This window comes from Otolemur garnettii, unplaced genomic scaffold (assembly GCF_000181295.1).
Source record: "Otolemur garnettii isolate 467f Iridium unplaced genomic scaffold, OtoGar3 scaffold00010, whole genome shotgun sequence".
In the NCBI taxonomy this organism is placed as follows: Eukaryota; Metazoa; Chordata; class Mammalia; order Primates; family Galagidae; genus Otolemur; species Otolemur garnettii.
The window spans coordinates 1,640,925-1,651,078 of NW_003852405.1; the positions used below are offsets into that span (position 1 = coordinate 1,640,925).

The 10,154-nt window shown below is 47.2% G+C and overlaps 1 pseudogene; it reads right to left on the reverse strand.

Annotated features, from left to right (window-relative positions):
* Positions 1-8,923: 8,923 nt before the first annotated feature.
* On the reverse strand, positions 8,924-9,239 carry LOC100943094 (annotated as a pseudogene).
* Between the last annotated feature and the right edge of the window lie 915 nt (positions 9,240-10,154).

Sequence of the window (10,154 nt, forward strand, 5' to 3'; positions counted from 1 at the left end):
GAGACTCTATCTCCAAAAAAAAAAAAAAAAAGAAAGAAAATATGATTGCTTAAAAGAGTTGATTTGCTCTAAGGCTACCTAAGGGCATCTTATGCCTGGTTTACCCTTGCTGGGTGTGTATGTACACACCATACATAACTGTGTGCCCATATCTTTATGTACACGTGTGCAAATGTCTTTGCTTTAAAAGATGATGATACTCACCTACGTTCATGGCAACATTATTCAGAATAGCCAAGAAATAGAAGTAGCCAAAATGTGCACTGAAGTGGGAACGGATGCAGAAAAGATGCTACATTCATGCAATGACTATTATTCAGTCCTTTTGAAAAGAGGAAATCAGGTCAAACACTACAACATAGATGAACCTCAGATATTACGCTAAGTAAAATAAGCCAGTTACAAGAAGACAAATACTGTATTTGTCTTCGACAATGTATCTAAAGCAGTCAAACTCATAGAAACAGAAAGTAAAATGGTAATTGCCGAGGAGGGGAGCAGAGAAAGAAGTGGGAAGTCATTATTTAACGAGTATAGAATTTTTGCAAGATGAAGAATTTCTAGAGATCTATTGCACAATGTGAATATACTTAACACCAATGAATGGAGGTACTTAAAAATGTACGTAAGGGGGTAAATTTCATGTTATATGTATTTTACCACAATTTAAAAGAAAACTGAATTTTTTAAGAAAGATGATGCTAGTTGGAAACCACACCATTTAATGGACAGAAATTGAGTGCTGGATTCGACAGGCATGGATATAAATCCCCAGTCTTCCTCTTCAGAGCTGCACGATTCGGACAGGGGTTCTCAAACTTTTTAAACAGAGGGCCAGTTCACTGTCCCTCAGACCGTTGGAGGGCCAGACTGCAGGCCCTGAGATCCTGGGATGAGTCAGCTGCTAAGCAGGACAGGCAGCAGTGGCAAAAACACCCGGTGGGCTGGATAATGTCCTTGGCAGGCCACATGTGGCCTGTGGGCCATAGTTTGAGAATGCCTGGTAGGCCATATCACCCCTTGAAGCTTGGGTGAGGGCTGTGAAGCAGCTGGTTCTTCCCACCATCAGGAGGGCCAGCTGGGAGTAAAATGCCTAGCAGGAATTCAGTGCTGTGTGCAGCCCGCAGCCCCTTCCCATTACACTCCTATCTGTCTATCTCTCTGTCCATCCTCTGGTCTGGGGGGATATAGTTTACAGATCTGTGGTGGTGCTGCCTGGAGCGTCCTGTACAATCACAGGGAGCCCTTCTCTGAGGGGACAGCCTCCCTGACACCTAATGCTAAGTTACAGCCTCTGAAAACAGGACTTCTGCTCCTTGAGAAATTTTCTATAGCTCCAGGGATCTAGCCTCAGCAGTCTGCAAGAGGGTTTTGTACTAGCTCAGCCTGGCTTCTCCAGGCCTCCTAGGAGGCAAGCTAGAGACAAGCTGTGGGATTTTAGGTATGTTTCTGGAGAACAGGGACTTTCTGTGCCCAAGAAAACTCCCAGACAGTCAAGTCTGCAGCCCTTGGCCCAAGCCTTTGTTCTCTCATAAAATATACACATTCCTGAGATCATACTAATCTTATAATTAAATAACTTTACAGTTTCCTAAGAGCTTTCACATACAGAATATTTGTCCAACTTTATCACAAGAACATGAGGCAGGGTTATGATCTCTTCTTTTAGCTGGTGAGATTTAAATGAACTCTTACTGTATACGAGGCTCTTCCTTCCAAATTATTTTCCTTCATTTAGTAAGCAGACCTAGGAGGATTAGGAGCCAGGTCTTCCATGGGTTTGTTGTTGTTGTTGTTATTGTTGTTTGTTTGTTTTGAGGCAGAGTCTCATTCTGTTGCCTTAGCTAGAGTACTGCGGCATCAACCTAGCTCACAGCAACCTTGGACTCCTGGGTTCAAGTGATCCTCTTGCCTCAGCCTTCTAAGTAGCTGGGACAACAAGCACCCGCCACAACACATGGCTCATTTTCTATTTTCAGTAGAGATGGGATCTTGCTCTTGCTCAGGCTGGTCTGGAACTCCTGATCAATCCTCATACTTTGCCCTCCCAGAGTGCTAGGATTACAGGCATGAGCCATCACGCCTGGCCATGTGTGGTGTTCCTTCTGGAGCACCTCAGCTGCCTTCTGAGTCATTTTTACTCCAGTGTAAATCATCAGGCCCCTTCCAGACAGCAGGTTTTTCTGGGGGAAAGAGCACAGCAGAAGGTACCTAAAAGTGCCAGGGCCAGCAAACAGGGGACAAAGCAAGGGTGCTTTTAAGAATGGGAACCCAGGACCACAGTGATCTTGACTCTGGGCCCGGAAGCCCTGCTTGAACTTCCTGGACTCTCTCTGTTTCTCTTTTCAGACCCTCCCTCTCTGACTTAGTGGCAAAGCTGCCGGCTTGGTAGGCAGACAGATCTGAGTTCAGTTAGTCTCTGCTGAGTCTCAGCTTCCCCACCAATACTAGAGGGTGATAAGTGCCTACGGCTTATGTGGTTGCAAGGAGTCAGAGAAATTTCATACATAAAGTGCTCAGTGCCACTTCTATGCATGGTAAGAACTTAATAAATGCTGTTGTGGCTGCTTGGGCCCTTTCCTCCATGGCTGACACAACTCTTACCTCCAGTCCCACCACCCATCCTTCTCTATTCCTTCTTTTCTCACCCAGCCCTGCTCTAGCCAAGCCTTCACCCTTGAAAAAGCCACAGGGAATTGCATTAAACCCAGAGAGACAACTGGGACAGGAAAGGAGTGAGGCAGAAACAGTGTTCTATCACCTCCTCATGGAGGGCAGGCTGACCTCTGGGCCCGGCCTCAGGGACCAAACCCAAACTCTCTCCTTCCTGTTTACTCTACCAGCATCCCTGGCATTTAACTTGGCCCAAGCGAGAGGAGCTGCGGTTCAGCCTCCGTCCTCAGGAGCAGCAAAGGCCCTGGACTGGGGCAGTCACTGGTCCAAGTTCCACTAGGCTATCCCATCCTGCAGACAGGCTCAGGGCAAAGATGACTCAGAGCTGGCCAGTGGGGCAAGGCTTGTGGGGCTCATGCCACCTGAAGAGCATTCTATACCACCTCGGTCTGATGGGCAGCCTCCTGCTAGTGGTGCTGGTGACCTCCCAGGGGACATCACACCTCTCTCCCTAACCCCATACCCTAGTGTCCCATCCTCCTTGGGATTTTCTCATCCTGTGGGGGAGTGCCCTACCACTGCTGCTTCACTGTCTTTCTTGAGGAGATACCTAAACTCACATCCCATCCTAATTTAGGTCTCTTGGGCCAAGATGGTATCCTGCTATGGAGATGGTGTAATACAATGGAAAGACCATGGGCTTTGGAGCCAACAGATTTATATTCAAGCCCCAGTCATACTATCTACTAAAAGTTCCTTAACACCTTACAACTTCAGTTTCCTCACAATTAGTTCAACACCACTTTTTAAGGTTTCAGGAGGGGTTAAATGAGGCAATTTGCGAAAGCAACATGCTGTACATATAAAAGCACTGGATAAATGCTATTTCCTCTCACTTCTTCTGGAAGGAGGGGCATAAGCCATAGCTTGGTTAATCAGCCAATGACTTCCCTGTTCCCTTCATAATGCTTTCTGGTGCCCTAGAAATTGTTAGAAAGAAGAGGAAATGTTGCTTTTGCCCTGGAAAAATACCCAAATGGCAAAGGAAATCATAATGCACACACTCTACTAGCAAACCAAGATGGCTCCACCTGTGCTTCCCTGGATCCTGCAGAGGTTGGGTGACCACCATGGCTGTTCTTGGGGTCTGGCCAGCATGAGTACAGGAGTGTCTTTTTGATAAGAAGTGGAGGCTACTGCAATGGGGATGGGATGAAAACCTGTGAGTATGGGGCGGCACCTGTGGCTCAGTGGTAGGGCACTGGCCCTATATACTGAGGGTGGTGGGTTCAAACCTGGCCCTGGCCAAACTGCAACAAAAAAAATAGCTGGGCAGGGCGGCGCCTGTGGCTCAAAGGAGTAGGGCACTGGCTCCATATGCAAGAGGTAGTGGGTTCAAACCCAACCCCCAGCAAAAAAAAAAAAAAAAATGTGCAAAAAAAGGCCAGGCGTTGCAGCAGGCACCTATAGTCCCAGCTACTTGGGAGGCTGAGGCAAAAGAATTGCCTAAGCCCAAGAGCCGAAGGTTGCTGTGAGATGTGACACCACAGCACTCTACCAGGGCAACAAAGTGAGACCCTGTCACAAAAAAAAAAAAAGAAGAATGTGAGTATGAAGTAATCTAGGCAACCAATGACCAATAGAAAGAGATAACCAATGACCAATAGAAAAGGTCAATATGGCCTGGAGGAGCTATAAGAGAAAGGCCAGTGAAAGACTTGCAACCCATTTAATTAATTAATTTATTTATTTATTTATTTATTTATTTTTGAGACAGAGCCTCAGGCTATTGCCCTGGGTAGAGTACTGTGGCATCACAGCTCACAGCAACCTCCAACTGCTGGGCTCAAGTGAGTCTCCTGCCTCAGCCTCCCAAGTAGCTGGGACCACAGGTGCCCACCACAACGCCCGGCTATTTTTTTGGTTGCAGCCATCCTTGTTGTTTGGCAGCCCAGGCTGGATTCGAACCCGCCACCTTAGGTGTATGTGGCTGGCACCTTAGCCACTTGAGCCACAACCCATTTTAAATGGAGAGAGTATTTATCCCACAGCAGGGCCTTCGTATCTCAGTCTCTCTCACCTTTTCTCCTCCATGATAAGGACCCACTTCCAACATTCTTTGGAAGTGCTCTAAATTTTCTTTGTTCTTCCTAAGTTAAATCTCTCTTGGTTATCCACCCCCCACCAAAGAAAGAAGTGGAGGCAACAATATTTGTCTGGGGTACTCTGTCCTCTTGTTCAGGAAAAACTTCCCAGATGGGCCTTTTAATTACAAAAGTGTTAATCAAAGGCTCTCTCTTAAAACAGAGCTGTGATTTGAAGATTTGGGGTGTTTCTAAAGGCAGAGCTGCTCTCCACAAACCAGGCTTCTGTGAGCAAAAAACATTCTGGCACGGGAAGATAGGAGGCTCCTGAAGGGCAGTGTTTCTTTCCACTTGACCCCTACGCTGAGCCTGAGGTCCCTGTTGTTAGTGGCATAAGGGCCAAAAACTAATGACCACTCTGTGAGAGACGTCCTGAGACTCTGAGCACAGCTGCTAAGGGACATAGGTGACAAAGTGAGGTACCAAGAGAAACGCCAGCTGATGGCTGTTATGACTGTATCCTCTTCTCCTGATGTACTTGGAAGAAGGAGCTGCTGGCTTATAGGAAAGCTGTTGATGACAAGTAGCTAAGGAAACAGACACAGCAGCCCGACTGCCTGGGTCTTGGGCAAGCCCCCCTTCATCCCTGAGCCTCGGTTTCCTTGTCTACAAAATGAGGACAATAATAACGGAAGAGAACTAGGTAATTCATATAGACCACTTAGGACAGGACCAGGCATGGGTTATGTTAGTTGTTATTTTTTAGCCTCCTAAAAAGTCCTATGATTTATATTTCAGTGAATTCTTTTGAGTTTTCTAGGTATGCAATTGTGTCTTCAGTGACTAATAAAAACATTTGCCAGTTGTTTTCCCGTAATCCAACTTCCTATTTCTATTTCCTGCTTTATCTCCTTGGCTATGACGTAGGTCTTTTGGGGTCCATTGGAATGGGCGTGGTGAATTTTTGAGCAGTTAAAGGAAAGATGGATGTAAGATGAGAGTGGCCAGAAGCAAAGCAATGGTGAAGAAGCTGTCACAGTCATTTAGTGAGGGGGAAACAGGTTGGCTACGGATAATGCCGTAAGAACAGAAAGGACGGGCTCCATGTAAGACACGCCTTAGAACAAGAGTTGACTGCACTTAGTAATGATACCGATCAATTGATACCGTAGAAAGAATTCTAATTTATACATCTGAAAAGGAGAATATGGGGGAAATGTCACAATCTCAGTTAATGATTCGTTCTGAAACCACAGATTCAGAAGAAGTTTGCAAATACTTTCATATCTACTGTATCTCTACCATTTGACCCAAATTGGCTATTTACCAAATACTTTGCAATTGGTTGATGTTTGCAAAAGTGTTTCTAGTTTACAGAGCCACTTTGTGTATTTGGCCTTATTTGGTACTCAAACAAATTTCTGTTGCAGATTTAGCTGAAGCACGGGATGTGACACATTGTAGTCCAGTAACTAAGCTTGTGGCTCTGGAGCCAGACTGCCTGGGTCCAAAAGCAGGCGCTGACACTTACTAGCTATGTGACCTTTGTTAACTCACATTATCCGTCTGTGCCTGAGTTTCTGTGTCTATAAAATTGAGGTAATGATAGGATTCCTGACATGGGGTTGTGTAGCAGTATGGAAAATACTAGAAGGGTTAGTATAGTTATGACTATCTAGGAAACACACAGCCTGCCAAGTTCTCTTCCTTGCCTGACCTTCTTGGATGCTCACGTGCTCGTAGTACATTACCCTGCAACGCACACTGCAGTTACACCAGAGGCTGTCCTGTTTCCTGTGTACCTGGCGAACTGTTGCAACCTTGAGACCCTGTTTCGGATAGGAGAGTGCTGCTCCCCTGGGGACAGGGGGCTGAATATGGCTGAGTTGCCCTGTGGCCCTGGAGTTGTGGCATGAGCTCAGTTCCCCATGCCCTGGGGATCTCTGGCCCCTCTGTGTAAGGCAGCCACATAATTTAGGGTGCTGTCAAATAGCCCAGGACAAGAGGCAAAAACAAGGCTTTCACTGGGAAACTGGGATGTGTGATTGCTTAAAGTACAAGAGACCTTTTTCCCACATACCACAGTCTAGATCTTGGGCAGCTCATTAGCCTGACTCTTACTGTCTGCCCTGCCTACAGCAGGTGGCTCTTCTATTGCACACAGACACATTCAAAGAGGACTTCACAACAGATTCTGCTTCGGGGCCTGTTTTCCTCAGTCACCCACTGAGATGTGCACAGGGCAAGGAAAGCAATGAACGAAGAGAAGGCAGAGGTCAGTGAGCACATGTTGGGTGAGGCAGAAGTTTTGAGGTACAATCTGAAGGGGTGTCTGGGAGAAGGATGGGGTGTGGCAGGGGAGGGAAAGAACAGTGCACTTACGGGTGGAACAGATGCAGAAACGGGCCAGTCCCTTGGCAGGGCCAGGAGTAGCTGTCTGACAGTGGTGGAAAATCCCAACCTAAGGCAAAAATTTCATTCAACAAATATTTACAGCACCAACTCAGTGCAAAGGAGAGGGCCAGACTGAGTCACTGGGCAAAGCCCTGTGTTGGCACCACTGTGTTGCTGACCAGGGGGACCTCCAAGGCCCCTGATGCAGACAAAGGGCTTGGAGAGGACACAGGAGCCAGGCCGACAGCCTCAGCCCTGTAGGGACCAGAGCGCTGCAGTCAGCTGGGACCTCACTCTCCGGCAAAGAACTGCTTTGGTCACAAACAGTGGGGACTCTGAGCAGTCTGAGCCAGGGTGATCCTGGGTTTGGAGGGTTCTGAATCTGCTGCCGTAAGATAGCAGGGGGTGGGCAGGCCTGAAAAGAGGCAGCCACAGGTGCGGTGAGTTAAACAGTCCTTCCTTCCCTCCAGCCCTTGGCTCCTAAGGCAGACCCAAAGATGAAGATGCAGAGACCAGGAGGCATGGGTTGGTGGGACAAAGGACAGGGAGCTCTGCCTCCGTCACTTTTCTGTTTTCCACTAGATCCTATTCTTCACATCCTCATGGCCTGACCGTGTCACCAACTGACTCCTCCCCTCACCCACCTGGTACCCGTGGTTCTGTTTTGCCACAGGGTCCTGTGCCACTATGGGTCCACTGGCCCTTCCCTCTCATGCTTCACTGTCCATCTCAAGGCTTGAGTCAGGCTGCAGACTCTTCTCCCCAAACTCTCCATAGCAGGCCCCAACACCTTGGGCAGGTGGTCAGTAGCTGGTCCCAAGCAAAGTGACCCTACAGGTGGTAGGGAAAAGGTTAAAAAACTTCCCCCTCTGCTGACAGTGAGAGCAGGAAGTGGTGCCCTAGAAAGTCAACGAGAAGTGGCTACACGAAGGTGCTACCCCAATGATGCCTTGAGTTTGCAGAGCTATTTACTGCTTGCAAAGCACTGTCAGATCCGATGCCTCCAGAAACCCCAGAGTCACAGTGATCCCCCATTGCATGAGGAAACTGAGGCTTGGCAATGTTAAACGACCTGCCCAAACTCGGGAGATGCTAAGTGGTAGAACTGGGGCTTGAAGCCAGGCCTGTCTAATTCCAGGCCCCATGCTCTTTACATTTGAGGGAGATCCTCTCTCCCTCTTCACCCAGCACCAAGTCGATTGGCAAACCCTATACAGGCCATGCTGTCCTCCCTATCTAGGCAGCCACCTGCTTTTTTTTCTTTTCTTTTTTGAGACAGAGTCTTACTATGTTGCCCACAGTAGAGTGCTTTGGCATCACAGCTCACAGTAACTTCAAACTCTCGGGCTTAAATGATTCTCTTGCCTCAGCCACCCAAGTAGCTGGGACTACAGGCACTGCCTCAATGCCCAGCTATTTTATTATTTTTTTTATAACTAAACAACATTTATTTTTCACTAAGATTTTATCTTGAGGACATAACTGTTACCACCCCCCACCCCATCCCGAAGACGGGTTAGTACAGTGAATATTATAAAGCAGGTATGAACAGTCTGAAGGATTGGAACCAGCATCAGCTGACAAAGAACAACTTTCATCTAAATCATCATAAACATGTGTAAGTAAAAAAAAAAGCAGAAAAAGAAAAAAGGGTGGGGGACAATGGGGGTTTCAGATTGAGCAAGAGCCTCATATTTCATCTACTATCTTCAATCTCAGCTAGAGTGTAATGAAATGGAAACAGGATTACTATAATACAAAACTTCCACCACAGCACGCTGTACACACCTGTATTCCAAGCCTACCCCCATCCCCTGTTGTTTCCGACTCAATTATTTCCCAGCCCTTCGGGCCTGCCAACGAAGAAGCATATGGATCTTCTCTTTAATCCAGTCCTTGTTATAAGGCTGGTATGTCTGGATATTGGCTTGGTAAACCAGATGGCTGACGTCTGCTGGGTCATCAATAAAGTCAAACAATTGATTGATATTATATGTGATAGAGGGACTGTTGGGATTTATTCTCTTCAGATGTTCTTCCTACATTTTACAAACGCCTTTCACGCACTCATTCACAGATTCATAGTTAGCGAAAGTTCTGCCTTTTGGCCTCATAGTAAGCTGTACCACGCAAAATGGTGTGAGACATGGCTCCAAACCCTCTTCGCTGCAGCTCTGATGTCAGCTTTTTTTTGTTATTATTGTCATTGTTGTTTACCAGGCCTGGGCTGGGTTTGAACCCACCAGCCCAGGCGCATGTGGTCGGCACCCTAACCACTGATATAATACGGGCACCAAGCTTAGTCATCTGCTTATTTACATCATAGGGCCCATGACATTCTGCAGGTCTTTTATCCTTCATACATCCCATCGCCTGGTACTGGGATGCCACTTGCCCTTGGCCTGGAATGTCCTTTCCCATTCTCTCTTTGCAGCCAATCACTACTCTTTCTTTAAGAAATGTCATCTCTCTCTGTGAAACCTTCCCTGTCACCACCCAACAGAGCCAAGCCCCCTCTCTGTACCCCCACATCTCTCTCTCTCTGACCCTGGAACTCTGCATGCTATGACATTGATCTGCTAAATAGCCATAAACAACTTGTGTATCAGCACCACACCCCAGGCCCCAGAGCTCTGCTCCTCTTTCCCCTCAGTGGTTGTTTGTGGAATGAATGAATGAAGTCCAGAGTCTGGTCTTGTGTCAGTAAGTAGAAAGCATTGCTATGCTAAACCAGGCACTCACTTGACTCTGACAGTTCACTTCCCCTTCTATAATCTTCAACTAGCTACAGTTCCCATCGCCTAGCACCCTCCTATTTTTGCCTAGGATGCCCAGACCTCTTGTGTGCCCAGGACACTCCCACTTACATTACCATCAGCTCATGAATCACTTCTCTGAGGCCTAACGCCCTCAGAGAGAACTGATCATGTTAAGCTTCTGTTTGCATCAGGAGGACACCCTGTTATCTTGAGAAACTGGAGAAGCTGAGGCCAAGAGAGTGACTTCACTGACCCTTGAGCCACCCAAGTGTCACACATCCTCATTTTGGCCATCCCCTGTGAA